The sequence below is a fragment of the Megalobrama amblycephala genome, linkage group LG20 (genome assembly GCF_018812025.1).
Source record: "Megalobrama amblycephala isolate DHTTF-2021 linkage group LG20, ASM1881202v1, whole genome shotgun sequence".
Lineage (NCBI taxonomy): Eukaryota > Metazoa > Chordata > Actinopteri > Cypriniformes > Xenocyprididae > Megalobrama > Megalobrama amblycephala.
The window spans coordinates 30,662,079-30,678,222 of record NC_063063.1 but is presented as its reverse complement, the minus strand read 5'-3'; the positions used below and the strand labels follow the sequence as shown (position 1 = coordinate 30,678,222).

Here is a 16,144-nt window from a genome sequence, read left to right as displayed (position 1 = left end):
TGATCAGATGCATAAGGCACAAAAAATGTCCCAAAGTCTGTTTCCAAAGCTTAAAGTTATTAATTCAAGTGTTCTTTTTAACATGATATATGATCAAATGTTTTTTTTTTTTTTTTGAAGATTAGCATACTATTTTTAATCATTTTCATTATTACATAGCCAATTTCACATGTCCGTGTTAACCAACATGACACTTGCATCTAAAGTATCACCAAATAAGTTATATATATTTTGTCAAACATATACTATTTTCAGGATTATATTTGTGTCCCTGTTTACACAAAATATATTTATTCACAATAAACCTTATTTTTTGGTAAATATTTTATGATTTGTGCACGTCCCTCAGTTTGACTTACCACCCCGTCACACTAACTTGTTTTATCTATAAATAATGCTCTGTTCCTTTAAATGACATCACAAAGCCTAAGTGACATCATTTGAGCCTTATAGCCACCAAGAACAAAAGAAGGCAACTATGCAAATTTTTTTTACATTGTTTATTTGTTGCTTTTTCATGTTAGGCAGGGCCCGTCAAGCTTAAACTTACCACCCCGGTGGTGGTAAATTTCATCCCAAAATGTCCCCTGATAAAAATCATATTCTGGGGGGGTAAAACTTTTTTTTTTTGGCAGGTTTCCTTTGGTAAAATTTACATTCCAAGGGCTAAATATCATGTTATTTGGGCTCGCTTCAACCCGCGGACATGAAAACAACCCACGGCAACAGTGTAAAAGTAGCCTAGCCCAATTTCGCAGGAAAAATGCAGACTTGGCAACAATGTTTGGTTCATTAATTCACTCATTCACTCACTCACTCACACACTTTTTACTCAATTTGAAGGTATCTCCCCTCCCCCAGTTTTTAAAGTTTAAAACCAGCAGATCATATAGAGAAACACTTCGTCCATTCCACCCCGTCACATCAGTTACCACCCCGTTACAGGGTCATTTTGTTAAAGGTTTTTGGAAAGAAAATGAAATATTACATAAATTAACGTTGAATGATGTTCTTGTTGTGTGGACTGATCAGATAAATGTAACTTTATTTGTATTTTTTAAGTACAAACAATGAGGCCATTGAAAGGTCAAAAGGTCAATTTCAAGATTAAAAGTCTAAAAATAAGAAATATATATGAAATTACAGACTTTCTACTGATGGTTTCCAAAAAAAGGGACATTTTTCTATTATTAGGAAAACATTAGATTTTAAAAATCTGTTTCTTGTTTTACTATTCCAATGGACAAAGCTGAAATTGCTGAAATTGCTGAAATTGCGGCATCTGCAGCCATGGACTTTCTCTGGCAGCTGTCGCTGTTTGTGGCACCTGCCGCTAATTCGGTGTAATATTTTCACTTTAAAACTACGTTTGAAGAAATTAATATTAAGCTGCTATATACACAGGACTGTCATTACATTATATAGCTACCATAAGTCATATACACACGCAGTAATTTCAGCGTGCTCTGATAGCAACTGCAGCATCAGAAAAGGCCTACATAACAAAATTAATGATAAATGCTTACAAATGACAGTCCTGTGATATATAATGCTATTTTGTTGCAATAGCCTTTTAAAATTAGAAGAATATCCGTGGCTGCTGGAGATGCCACCTGAAATGCCGCTACGAGATGCCGCAATTTCAGCTTTGTGCAGCATAGTCTATCAGAAATTAATTTCTGTATAAATATCAGTTTATATTCATGTGCATTTCAAAGCAATGGATAACACTGCAGTTTTATTTTATCAAAACATGTGATTTACTTTCTCTTATGTAGTGGAGCATCAGAACGTTATTAACAAAATTTGTGATAAATGCTTACAAATGATAGTCTTCTGTTATATTATGTTATTTTGATTAAATGTAGTTTTTAAAATAAAACAAAAAACAACATTGAATTATAATGGCCAGCGGCAGGTGCTGCCGAATAAAGTCCCTGGCTGCTCTAGATGCCGATGCCGCGGCCGCTGGAGATGCCGCTCTAGCGACAGCTGCCGAAGAAGTCACTGGCCGCTGGAGATGCCGCCGGAAGTGCCGCTATGAGATGCCAATGCCGCATTTTGCGCCAGCCCTCTCTCAATGAATAAGCGTTTTAAACGATTCATTTGAATCGTTGCTGCCACCTACTGGCGGTGTTAGTTTAATTTTAAAAGTATCTTTGCTTTTTTACTCTTCAATATTGTAATTATTGTAAAACATTACATTCATCGCATTATTTATGTTTGTTTGTTAATATATTAATACATTAGATTTTTACTATTGATTGTTAGTAGCATTTTATTAAATAGTTTATTAATTTGATATGAATACGCTCTAACATAATTTAAGATGAATATAGAAAGTGTGCTTTCCAAAAAAGAAAAGACAATGAAGTACAATGACCGAATACTGAATACTAGTAATTAAAAAATAAAATAAAACAACTTTTTTTAAGACTTCTGGCCGTGAATCTGTGATCATAGTATTATATTCCTGTCTTAATGAAGTTAAACTGTCCTGGAAAAGTCATGGAAAATTATCTCTCAAAAACAGTGGGAACTGTATAACTGTACTTGTCCTCTGTCACTGATTTTAGGTTCCAAGCCTTCATCTCATAAAGAGATGAAACTTGAGGTCAGCATGGGAGTTTTGGGGAAAACGAAATCCAACTTGTGGTGTCGAGGAACAATAGTCCAAACGGCGGGTAAGAATGATCTATTCTGTGTATTACCAAACAAAACTAAAAAGGTTTTGGTTGTGTCTTTGTACTAAGCAGACATTTATTTTCATTCATTGTGGTATTAAATTGGTTATAAATGAAATAGTCTGGCCTGTCTCATCTTCTTTTCATTTTAGAGGAGGGCCACACATATACAGTGGAGTTTAAGAAGGGTAAAAAGATTGTGCTGCCTGCTCATCATGTGGCCTCTGAAAAGAATCCTGTTCTTGATGATTTGTTCATTGGCTGTCGTGTTGTGGCCAGATACAAAGATAAAAAAGGAAAGATCTTGTTTAATGCTGCCGTGCTGGTTGAGCTTCCTGAGGGCAAGAATCGCATGAGGTGAATTTATGACAAAGGAATAGTTCACTCAAATATTCATATATGTCAGTTGTACTAATCTATTTTTTTCCCCATGGAACACTAAAGGAAATAATTAGCATAATGTCGTTTTAATTTATTTTTAATCATGTAATATACATGTAGAATGTTTTTTCTCTCTTTCTCTCTCAAAAGCTAAAGATGAGATTATTTGAATGAGTTTTACTAAATGTTTCTGTCAGGTTCTTGGTGTTTTATGATGATGGCCAGGCAGCGTATCTGGCACTGAAAGACCTTCATGTTGTCTGCAAACAATGTAAGAGATTCTCTTTCATACTCAATTTCAGTCTTTGTTTAAAACCCCTGAAAACGCTTCTAGAAGTGAGTTTTGTTAACGTTTGTTGTCTTTGCAGTAAAAAAGGTGTGGAGGGACATTGAAAATGAGAAAAATCGGTTGCATGTGAAGGAATATCTTCGTGACTATCCCAAACCCATTGCTCCGGCGCTTTGCATAGGGCAAGCCACCAAGGTGATGCGAAATGGCAAGTTTGAGGAATGCACGGTGCTTCAGTTGGATGGCACCCTGGTCCAGATCTGCTATAAGGTGAAACTAAGTCCGTTGTGGTCTGCTAGTTTTATTCTGTGAACCTGATTGTAAACTAGGGGTGGGCGATATGACCAAAATCTTCATTTTATTTCACAATATATATCACAATATAGTTATTTTTCTTTAAATTATATAATCCTTATCACCATTTTCAATATCATTTAAAAAACAAAAAAAAACAAAAAACCTAATATTAGCCTAAAAAAAACTCTCAACTTACTTACTAAAGACAACAGTGATAAATGAAATTGATCTACCTGAAAAACTTCAAGCACTATAAATAATAAATACTACATAAAGTAGTGAAACATAAAGTAATCGAATGTATAAAAAAACAACACGTTGAGATAACGCAGGTCGTGCTTCAGTTACTCACGCAGCCAAAATGAGGATTGTCAGTAACGGTGTTCAGTCTTACATTGTTCAAACTGGAGTCGACACTGATGGAGAGACTCAGGAAGAAGTTACAACTTTTAGAATGAAACTGGACGTTCCTGAATGGTTAGTGGATAAATTTATGTAGTTGCTGTGGAGTTGATTCAACTCATCCACTAGCATGTGTCTTTTGTGCAAATCCAGCATTGAATTGACTCTCGTTTGTGAAGCAGGCGTAAAATGACGGCATGGTAACAACACTCTACTACAACAACTCTTACTCTTCTCTAAAGCAGCACAACATGGCCTCACCCCCTTTGTTGCTTGTTCTCGGACCAGAGTTTATGTAAATTGTAGGATGAAGCTCGCTGTAGTCCCTACCAGCCATTTGCTGTAGCAAATTCTTAAATATCTCCCTTTGCATTGAACGTTGAGCGTTGTAACTTTGCAGGTGTTTTTTATGCTCTATTAGCAACATTACACACTTACTAAAGTTAAAAAAGTGAAATCATAATCAACCACACCTTTAAGACATAAATTACTGTGTTTACTTGCAAATACGTGGTCACTTTGACACATAGGTATGTGTATTTGACCGTTCAAGCCCATTTAGGTGGCAAAAAGCACTCAGTTCAGTTTTCACACACTTCACGTGAGCTTGTCTTTCAGATACCACTGAGAAACAGTCTCTCAGATAGCGCATGCATATACTAAAATTATTTCTCTTTCACTGCTAATTGTGCTTCAATGGTTGAAAATCACTTGTCTTTAAACCGCAATGCCTAAAAACACTTACAAATGATAAGATCGGCACAGCAACATTACGTTGGCATAACAGCGATAAAGACGATGGTCCAAAATCTCTACCTGTTGATAAATTTAGTGTAGTGTAATTTTATTGCAGTTTAGTGCCTTTATGCAAAGGGACATGAAAGTCAGTGGGTACTTATTGAGAATGTCACAGCATATTTCATATTCTAAAGTGCATTTCATACATTTTCTCCCAGTAGCAAAGTCAACTCACTTGACAAGCCTCAGTGACAGATTTTAGGAAATTCTGATCTTGTAGATTAATATGTTGGTGAATTTTATAGGCTGTATCACTTTGATTTTTAGACATCACTATAATACCAAAGCCTGCAATTTTAATGCTGATAAATGTGTTGTTGTTTTTTTCAGAAAGACAAGCAAAAAGAGTGGGTTCATAAAAGCTCAGACCTGTTGGAACACATTGTATATATCAAGAAACAAGAAAAAGAGAAAGCGCAACAAGTTGCTTTACAGAAGACACAGCAGAAATCGCAACAATCACCTCAACAGAAAACACAACAATTCATTCAACAGAAATCGCCTCCACAGAAAGCTCAACAACCTGATAAAACAGGTAGCTTTTTTGTGTTTGTGATTCATTCACTTTTCCCGTCTCTTGCATGCACATTCCCAACTAAACATGTGTCCATGTTCAGTAATATGATATATTGCAATATTTGCATGGTATAGTTATGTAACAATGACTTAAGGTCCGTTCACACCAGGAACGATAACTATATCGTTCTGGGGGGGGTACTCTGTGTTCGGGCCAAATACCGAGCTCTGAGCCCTCTCCCCGGACAGCACGCCAAATACGTATACCATTTATTTTATCTGACTTATTTGTAAGTGTGAACTCGTGAAGTAGCTGTTGTGTGAAATCTGGTATTCTTTAATATTGAGAATGATTTTTAGAAATATATCTGTATCACTATATTTATAGTTATCGTCCTTGGTGTGAATATGCCTTAATTCTGCATATATTATAATCCGAATACAGTTTTTATAATGCATATCAGCTTCTTTTCCAACAACCCGTTAAATTGAACAATGCCGCTTGTTTGGTGTATAAAAACTTGGTCCTGTTTTCGCTTCGGTCTGAACAAGAACGACAGGCTGAATGAAAATACAAATTCACTGTCTTTCAGTAGGTGAAGCTTGAGAAGAAAAAATACAGTGGTTACCCCTGTACACAAAGCAGCACTGCACAATTTTCTGTTTCTGACAGAAGAGAGACTTAGGGCCCTATTTTAATGATCTAAGCGCATGGTCTGAAGTGCATGGCACAGATGCACTTAGGGTGTGTCCTAATCCTCTTTTGCTAGTTTAATGACGAAAAAATGGTCGGCGCATGGTCCAAAAGGGATGTACCTAGTCTCTTAATGAGTCATGGGTATGTTTTGGGCATGCAATAAACCAATCAGAGCCAGATTGGCGGATTCGCTATTTACATGGCGGAAGTTGCAAGCGGAAAAACTGAACGCTTCTCCATAGAAGAATCCTTTTATTTTTAATATTTAAAAATGTTTGTGTGCTGCTGCGTGTTCCTGGACCAAATCATGCCAGACCAGAAAAGATATCTACATATTGCTTGAAAATGTTCTGATTCTTTATAGTTGTATTCTTTTGCACTTTTACAAAATTGGTTTTATTGTATTAGTATTTATCACCAATTCTGCTTCTTGTTTATCAGGAAATGCCGTGCCTCAGCACGACACAACTTCCTCCTCGACAAAATTTGCCTCAGCGACTGTTGCTTCAACAACTCTCACCTCAGCAGCTGACTCTCCGGCACGTGTGACCCAACAGTCCAACACCACAGTCACCAAAACACCACCTAAACACCATCAAAATATCATATTGGCAGCTTTCCAGCCAAAGGTCATCCTCCAGAAGTTGTCTATGGAGGTCATCCTCAAGAAGTTGTCTGTGCTCTCTCCCGTCTTACCAGCTGATGGTGTGTCAAAGGATTGTATGCAAACTGTAAAATCTGCTACAGCAATCAGTACCTCAAATTTAAGGTGCGTAATGGGCTTATATGGGTTAATTATGGGATGGGATGGAATACTAATCACCAGCCACCTCACACTACATTCCAGAAGTGCAAAACGACCCTCCCCTGATGAGGAAGAGGTGTATGTTTCTGAGGAAGAAGAGCACATTTCAGTGCAAGACCAGTACAAGTCCAGAAACTTGTATCATCGCTGTTGTTCAGCATGTCTAGATGGGATAAGACCGTCTCAGGTCAACATGCATCATGGTCAAAATCCGCTTCTTATCCCATTGCTTTTTAAGTTTCGACGAATGACTGCTTGGAGGCGCATCAAAGGAAAGGTGAGGAAGTTGATCCATTTGGCATTCAACTGCATTGAATGTATGCTACCACTCAAAAGTTTGGGTCAGTAAGATTTTTTGTGTGTTGAGCAAGGCTGCTTTTTTATTAATCAAAATACAGGAATATTGTGAAATATTATTTCAATTCAAAATAACTGTTTTCTAATTTAATATATTTTTAAAATGTAATTTATTCCTGTGACTCAAAGCTGAATTTTCAGCATCATTACTCCAGTCTTCAGTGTCACATGATCCTTCAGATATCATTCTAATATGCTGATTTGCTGCTCAAGAAACATTTATTATTATTATCAATGTTAAAAACAGTTTTACTGCTTAATATTTTGTGGAAATTGTGATGGTTTTTTCCTGGATTCTTTGATTAAAAGAAAGAAACAACAGCGTTTATTTGAAATAGAAATCGTTTGTTACATTATGAATGTCTTTACTGTCACTTTTGATCAATTTAATGCATCCTTGCTTAATTAAAGTATTCATTTCCAAACTGACTCCAAACTTTTGAATGGAGGGTCTCCTATTCACTCTCTTTAGGTATTTTCCCACATTTTCTATCGCTCTCCATGTGGGCGGAGTCTGTGTGACATGCAGGAAGTGCAAGAATACTTGTTTGAAACACGTTGTGACTTCCTCTTCCTGGAAATGTTCTGTATGGACCCGTTTGTCGCACCCGACCCCCTTCCACATCATCCGATCGGCCTCACCTCTACCTGCCGGACATCTCAGAGGGTAGAGAGGCATTGCCGTTGCCTTGTGTTAATGAAGTGGACAATAAGCCTACTCCTAACGTCTCTTACACCAAAGACAGATTTCCATCTCCAGGTGTTTCCATCAATACAAGCTTAGACTTCGTGATTGGCTGTGATTGCACAGATGGCTGTTGGAACAGGTACTTTTTTTGTCTGTATTTCTGTGTGCAAATTTGCAAAATTAAAGGAATGTTCAACTTTGGCCTTGGAGGGCCACTTTCCTGCAGAGTTTAGCTCCAAATCTCAGTTAAACACACCTAAACAGGCTAATCAATGTCTTCAGGATTATTAGAAAGCTACAAGCAGGTGAGCTTTCATCAGGGTTGGAGCTAAACTCTCCAGGACCGAAGTTGCCCATCCCTGATTTAGACACAGAAGTTTGTCTATGTGTTTACCAATTCCTAACCAGCAATCATAATTCTTGAAATGTCATACACTAAACATGACTTTACAGATAAAATGTTTTTTGTTGTTGTTGTTGTTGTTGTTGTTGTTTTTACCTGGATATAATGACTCAACGATTGAAAAAGTTAGATTTTAGGTTACCAACAAGTCATAATTATTTGACAAAATAAATTGGATTGAATTTTAAATTATGGATATCATTAATAAACATGTTGAATTTGTATGTGTGACAGATCAAAGTGCGCATGCCATCGGCTGACCATTGAGGCCACGTCCTTATGCAGTGGCGGTCCAGTTGATGCTAGTGCTGGATACACACATAAGAGGTTGCCAACAAGCTTGCCAACAGGGTTAGAAACAACCTCTATCTGTTTTTCTATCTGTCTAATTCTTGTTTGATTACAACAGAATTGCCTCACCAAAATCAGATGTATTGCATTGTTACAGTGTTCATTTTATTTACAAAAATATTATAATCATGATCTGGTGAAGGTCAGTGCATAACTGGATACACTTTTATTCAAAAGTTTGTGGTCAGTATAATTTTAAATGTTTTTGAAAGCTTCTTATGCTCTCCAATACGGAAGAGGATTAGGGCCAAGCAATAATGAAAAAAATAAAACCATCTCGAGATTAAAGTTGTTAAATTTTGAGAAAAAAGTCGAAATAAAATGTTGAGAATAAACTCGTTAAATTATGAGAAAAAAGTCGTTAAATTACGAGAACAAATTCGTTAAATTATGAGAAAAATGTCGTTAAATTTCGAGAAAAAAGTCGAGATAAAATGTTGAGAATAAAGTAATTAAATTACGAGAAAAAAGTCGTTAAATTACGAGAACAAATTCATTAAATTATGAATTTGTTCTCATAATCTAACGACTTTTTTCTCGTAATTTAACGAGTTTATTCTCAACATTTTATTTAGACTTTTTTCTCGAAATTTAACAACTTTAATCTCGAGATGGTTTTATTTTTTTATTATTGCTTGGCCCTAATCCTCTTCCGTACACCAAGGCTGCATTAATTTGATAAAAAAATTCTGTAGTATTATGAAACATTATTACAATTGAATGTAATTGTTTTCTATCTTAATGATTCTTTGATAAATAGTAGAGCTGCAACTAACGATTATTTAAATAATCGATTAATCTGTCGATTATTTTTACGATTAATCAATGAATCTGGGAAAAACCCATTAATTTTCAACCTTTTATTCAAAAACAGAACTGACAGTGCAAATTCACAGTGCAAAAAATCCTCAGAATGTGCAAAAACAGGTTGCTCTTTTAACATCCCTGAGCTGTTAAAGTAATAAAAAACAAAAAACAAATGAACTAACATGCTTTACATCTGCCAAATATAGTTTTTTTTTAAATAAAGTGCACAAAAAGATGTATATTTTTGTTTAAAGGGACCTGAGCTGACAGAACAATACATCTTTTTTTTATTTTTTAAATAAAGAAAAATACAAATCAGAAAACTTAACAGGATTTGTTTGAACGGTAGAACTTCTTCTCTACACTACACTCACTCACTCACTCACTCCCAAATATATTTGTCAACAATAACCGATATAGGACAAAGCACTGAATAAATACATGACAACAGATCAGTGTTAATTTTGACAGCAAATTTTTATTTAGTTTTAGTCATAGTCTTTTGACTAAAATGCCATTCATCTTTAATCATGTTTTAGTCATTTGAATTGTTTTAGTAGTTGACAAAATATCACAAGATTTTAGTTGACTAAATCCAACAGGTTTAGTTAAATTGTAATGCATTAAGAATTTCTCTAAAATTTCCAAACCCATTATATAGACTCCTGGAGAAAACATACTGTATTAACCTATTAATATGAATAATATTAAAATTTGAACATGCAATACAGACACAGATTTAACTGCTGTGACATAAAAAAAATATTATCTTATAATCCAATAAAACCACTCCTAAAGAAGAACACAATGTCTTCTTTTCAATGAATGATATATGCATTCTTTATAACAACTTGCATACAACAGTCCTTATGGATTAAATATAATTAATATATAATAAATCCTTATTAAAGCTAAAGAGCAGTGAGTGATTGTCTCTGTCTTTTGTTGTTTGATTAATATTAACCCTTTCGAGCGTGAGTTTAAAATATTTTATAGTTTTTTTAAGGCGACCGTTATTTTAGAACGTTTGCTTTTAATGTTTCCATAGCGACACGTCTTGCGTGTCACGAGCGCTGAACGCAGCCACAATAACACTGTATGACAGATGGATCGCTATTATTTTGTTTTTCCTTGTTTATTTAAAATATTCACAAACTTGCTTACTCTCCGATGGTCTTTCCTCTACCTCCGCTCTGCTGTTTATTTATTTATTTATTTTTGCTCCGCTCTGCTTCGCGCTCAACCGCGCTTTTTTATACTCAAACATCTCTGCGTCTTATTGAGATGCGTAATAGTCGCGCGACACAATGAATCGATAGTGAAATTCGTTGCCAACTCTTTTAATAATCGAATTTTATCGATTTTATCGATTCGTTGTTGAAAGTTCAAAAGAACAGTATTTATTTGAAATATAAATATTTTGGGACCCACTTTATATTAAGTGGCCTTAACTACTATGTACTTACATTTAAATTAATAATTTAATACAATGCACTTATTGTGTACATACATGTTTTTACATTGTACTTATATTTTAAAAACACCTGCATGTAATTACATCTGTAATTAATTTCTGTAATTACATTTATAATTACTCTGTTGACCCATCCCTTAACCCTTACCCCTACCCTTAGACCTACCCATACCACCAAAGCTTTCCCTAACCTTACCTATATCCACCTCAATAGCAGCAAAGGTGTTTTGCAATTCAATATGAACCCAGTACATTGTACTTATTTTTTGATGTAAGTACATAGTAGTTAAGGCCACTTAATATAAAGTGGGACCATATTTTGTTACATTATAAATGTTTTACTGACCTTGTGGGGAAAAAAAATCTTACCTCAACTTTTGAAGTAGTGTATAACTTGTTGGTAGTGTATCATTTTCTCACCTCAGAAATAAGTGTTGGGGAAAGTTACTTTTAAAAGTAATGCATTGCAATATTGCGATATTCCCTAATAAAAAAAAAATGCTTATTTGTGTTGCTTAGTTACTTTTAATGGGAAGTAATGCGTTACTTTATTTTTGCATTATTTTTCTCACCTGGGCTGGGCTTGCCTGTTTGCTCAGATTTAGTCTATTACTAAAATAACTATCATGTTCACAAAACGCACACAAGACCTCTGCACTTACTCCCGATTTCTCCCGAGGAGAGGTGTCGTAAAAAAAGTAACTTGCATTACTTATTTGAAAAAGATATTAAATTTAAAAGTAATGGGTTACTTTACTCATTACTTGAAAAAAGTAATTTGATTGCTTAACTTGTGTTTATATGTAATGTATTACCCCCAACACTAAAAAAATGACATTACACGTTTTCAAACACCCTCGCTCTTCTCTCTCACTCTCTTTCCATCTCTGTAGGGTGTACGAGTGTAACCGTCTGTGCCGCTGTGACCCGCGAATGTGCACCAACAGGTTGGTTCAGCACGGTCTGCAGCTGCGACTGGAGCTCTTCATGACACGACAAAAGGGGTGGGGCATCCGCTGCAGAGATGATGTGGCCAAGGGCACATTTGTGTGCATTATCACTGGTAAGCAATCATGCATTTGAACCAAAAACCTTTTAGACCAAAACATTGACTTACTTATCACCTACATTTATCACCTCACAGGTAAAATAGTAAATGAAGACGAAGTGAATGAAGATGACACAATGTCCGGCAATGAGTATTTGGCCAACCTTGACTTTATTGAGGGGGTGGAGAACCTGAAAGAGGGTTATGAGAGCGAGGTGTACAGCTCAGACACAGAGGTTGAAAGCAACAAGACCATAACTGTGAAAACACGGCCTTTGCGGAAAAATACTCTCTCCCAAGAAGACTCTAGCAATGGTGAAGGTGTGTTGTGTGTGTAAATATTCAGCCTTACGACTAATGAACATATAACCAAGCAATTGTGTGTCTTTTCACTTGTTTTTATTTGTTTATTTATTTTGATTCCTTTTTCATAGAAAGAGTGATAAGATGCAGTGTGATGTTAGTGTCATTTATATACTGTTATTATTTTTTTAATATTTTAAATTAGCCTTTATTTTTATAGGTTCAGTTTTCAATACAATTTTTATTATTTTTATTATAATAATCAGTTTTCTACGGAAGAGGATTAGGGCCAAGCAATAATAAAAAAATAAAACAATCTCGAGATTAAAGTTGTTAAATTTCGAGAAAAAAATCGTTAAATTTCAAGAAAAAAGTCGAGATAAAATGTTGAGAATAAACTCGTTAAATTACGAGAAAAAAACTCGTTAAATTTCAAGAAAAAAGTCGACAAAATGTTGAGAATAAAGTCATTAAATTACGAGAACAAATTTGTTAAATTACGAGAAAAAATCTCGTTAAATTTCAAGAAAAAAGTCGAGATAAAATATTGAGAATAAGCAAAATTAAAAATTCATTCTCGTAATTTAACGACTTTTTTCTCATAATTTAACGAATTTGTTCTCGTAATTTAACAACTTTTTTCTCATAATTTAATTACCTTATTCTCAACATTTTATCTCGACTTTTTTCTTGAAATTTAACGAGTTTTTTTTCGAAATTTAACAACTTTAATCTCTTAAACTTTAAACTTTAAAGATGGTTTTATTTTTTTATTATTGCTTTCAATACAATTATCAGTTTTCAATACAATTTTTTATTTTTATTATTTTATTATTTTATTTATTTTTACAATTTTATTAGTTCTTTTTTTCTATTTATGTTTGATTTATAATTTAAGTTTTGGTTTATTTTTAGTTTTTATTTATTTCCAGTTAGTAATTTTAGTGCTTCCAGTTACCAATGCAACATTTCTAATATTTATGTTTTGTTTTATTTCAGGTTTGTTTCAATATATTCGTTTGTAGGTTTAGTTAACAATAATAATCCTGGTTAGATGGAGAGTACATTGTGACTTTAATCATCCCATTTTGTATAATTTGCTGGTGACAGGGGATGTACATTGTGACAGTTCGTAGATCAGGGAAGAAGGAGGTGGAAACTGACGAACGTACAACAATACTTCAATAAATAAACAAATACAAAACGAAAGTAAAAGCGGCAGCCCCTCACGGATGACTGCCACACACACATAAGCAAAACATAATGTAAAGTCCAGGCCTATTCCTCTCTCGTCCTTCACTGTCGTCGCTCCTCTTTTTATGCTTCCGAGCTCCTCCGTGAGATACGAGACCGGTGTGATGCGGGGGTCACGCTCATTATCAATCACCCCACCGGCCTTGCGCCGTTCTCCTGGCCCTCAGCTTCATCCTGCTTGCCACATACATATTAGTAACTAATGAGAGATTATGAAATTTTAGTGCATACTATAGGTGTGCATCATAAAATCTTGAGTCATAAAGTGGCCTCATTGTTCCAAACTGTTTGATGTAAGTGTTGACATGACCTTAAAATTGACATATCATTTTTATTCATGCATTTGACAGACACTTTTATTTAATTCAAGTTCCATTCAAGTTGTACATTTTATAAGTTGATGCATTCATTCCCTTAGAATCAAACCATGTCCTTGGCATCATTAGCACCCTGATCTACTGTTTGAGCCACATTTAGCTTATTATTTTATTATTACTTCATGTCCGACAACATTCAAACGTTCATGTAGTTGCTTTAGCTTTGTCTTTGATACAAGACAAACTAATCCTTAATCCAATTTAGGATGCATAGCATGCAAATTGGGTTACAGCCATGGACAATAAGGTAAATACAGTAGGTTGAAATCTAGCAACTTTTTTGCATCATTCCTGTTGCTCTATTATGTAGCAATCTTGCCTGATGTTTTTCTTGGTCTGTCCTCTTTAACTGTTCTGTCTGTGATGAGTCCTTAGGCAAGACAATACTATCCCATAAGCCACATAAAGCATCTAAGGATGCTCAGAAAAAAGCGCAAAACAAATGAGAAAGGACGGTCAGTTTTTATTCTCTTGAAGAATCTTTGTTCATCTTATGCTTTTAGCATTTCATTGTCTATAATTTGTCTCTAGGTCAAGTGAACTCCGGTCCAAAGCGTCACTTTGCCATAAAGTCATGCCAGACAAGAGTAAAACCACCAGAAACCACTGAAGAGCAAAATAAGAAAATGAGGACAGTTCTGCCTGCCAAAACCCGCAGACTGTTCTATGGCGAGGAGACCTGTTACATCATTGATGCGAGACAAGAAGGCAACCTCGGCCGCTACATCAATGTAAGCTAAACCCAGCCTTCCATGATGTGCCCACAATAATACGAGTTTGTAAAATTTTATGATAATTTTAGTTTTAGTTTTAGATTTTTTTTGTTTTACTGTTAATTCTGCCTCTCTCAACAGCATAGCTGCAATCCAAATTTGTTTGTCCAGAACGTCTTTGTGGACACTCTTGATCTCCGGTTCCCATGGGTGGCGTTCTTTGCCAGCAAGTCAGTTCCTTGATTTATAACAGCTTGATTATCTTTTGAATTGTGTTGATATACTTAAAAATGAGTGATGTTTACTGAGTGGAAAACCCTGACATGATTCATAATCATTAATTAACTAAATTCTTAGGGGCCGTTCACATAGAATGTGTTTTTCTATTCCACTGCACACATTTTTCATTGTTTTTCTATGTGTTTTTGCAGTTAAAAACGTGAGACGCAGGTCACTGGAATGAAAAAGAGTTGCGTTTTTTAAAAGTTGATTTTCTTTTAACTTGAGTGGCATGTTTTTAGAATGCTTCATGTGAGAATAATGAGCTGTCGTTCTGACATAGAACCCAGAATCGCTGCACTGCGTTAGGAGTGTAGGAGACTAACAGGGAAGAGAAAATTGTTGAATAAAGTCATTTTTTTGTTTTGTTTTTGTGCACAAAAAGTATTCTCGTCGCTTCATAACATTAAGGTTGAACCACTGTAGTCACATTGACTATTTTAACGATGTCTTAAGTACCTTTCTGGACCTTGAAAGGTACAGTGACGTTGCTGCCTATGTGTGGTTCAGAAACCTCTCGGATTTCATAAAAAATATCTTAATTTGTGTTCTGAAGATGAAGGAAGGTCTTAACGGGTATGGAACAACATGAGGGTGAGTAATTAATCATTAATTACTCACCCTCATGTCGTTCCATACCCGTTAATAATGACAGAAATTTCATTTTTGAGTGAACTAACCCTTTAAGCCCTGATACAGAGTGCATTTTTTGCATTCACGAGACAGGGCAGTGGAACAGAAAAACTAAAAGTCTAGAGATGCGTTTTTTAAAATGTTTTTAGAACGTTGTGTCACTTTGAAAAATGTTTACATAGAAAAAAAAATGAAAATGTAGCACAGTGGAATGGAAAAATGCATTCTGTATTAATGGCCTTTCATGCAAAAGACGCGAGACTCGTGCACAAAAACAGGAAAAAGTAAAGAAGTGGAATGGTAAAACACATTCTGTGTGAACAGCCCGGTGCCGTAGAAACATAAATTGAATTTATATTGGCATAGAGCAAGAGTTCAGTACATGGAAATGACATACATTGAGTTTCAAACTCCATTGCTTCCTCCTTCTTATATAAATCTCATTTGTTTAAAAGACCTCCGAAGAACAGGCGAATCTCAACATAACACCGACTGTTACGTAACAGTCAGGATCATTAATATGTACGCCCCCAATATTTGCATATGCCAGCCCATGTTCAAGGCATTAGACAAGGGCAGCCAGTATTA

At 35.2% G+C, this 16,144-nt stretch overlaps 1 pseudogene; it reads left to right on the top strand.

Annotated features, from left to right (window-relative positions):
* Positions 1-2,580: 2,580 nt before the first annotated feature.
* LOC125255876 lies at positions 2,581-15,262 on the top strand (annotated as a pseudogene).
* Positions 15,263-16,144: the final 882 nt, after the last annotated feature.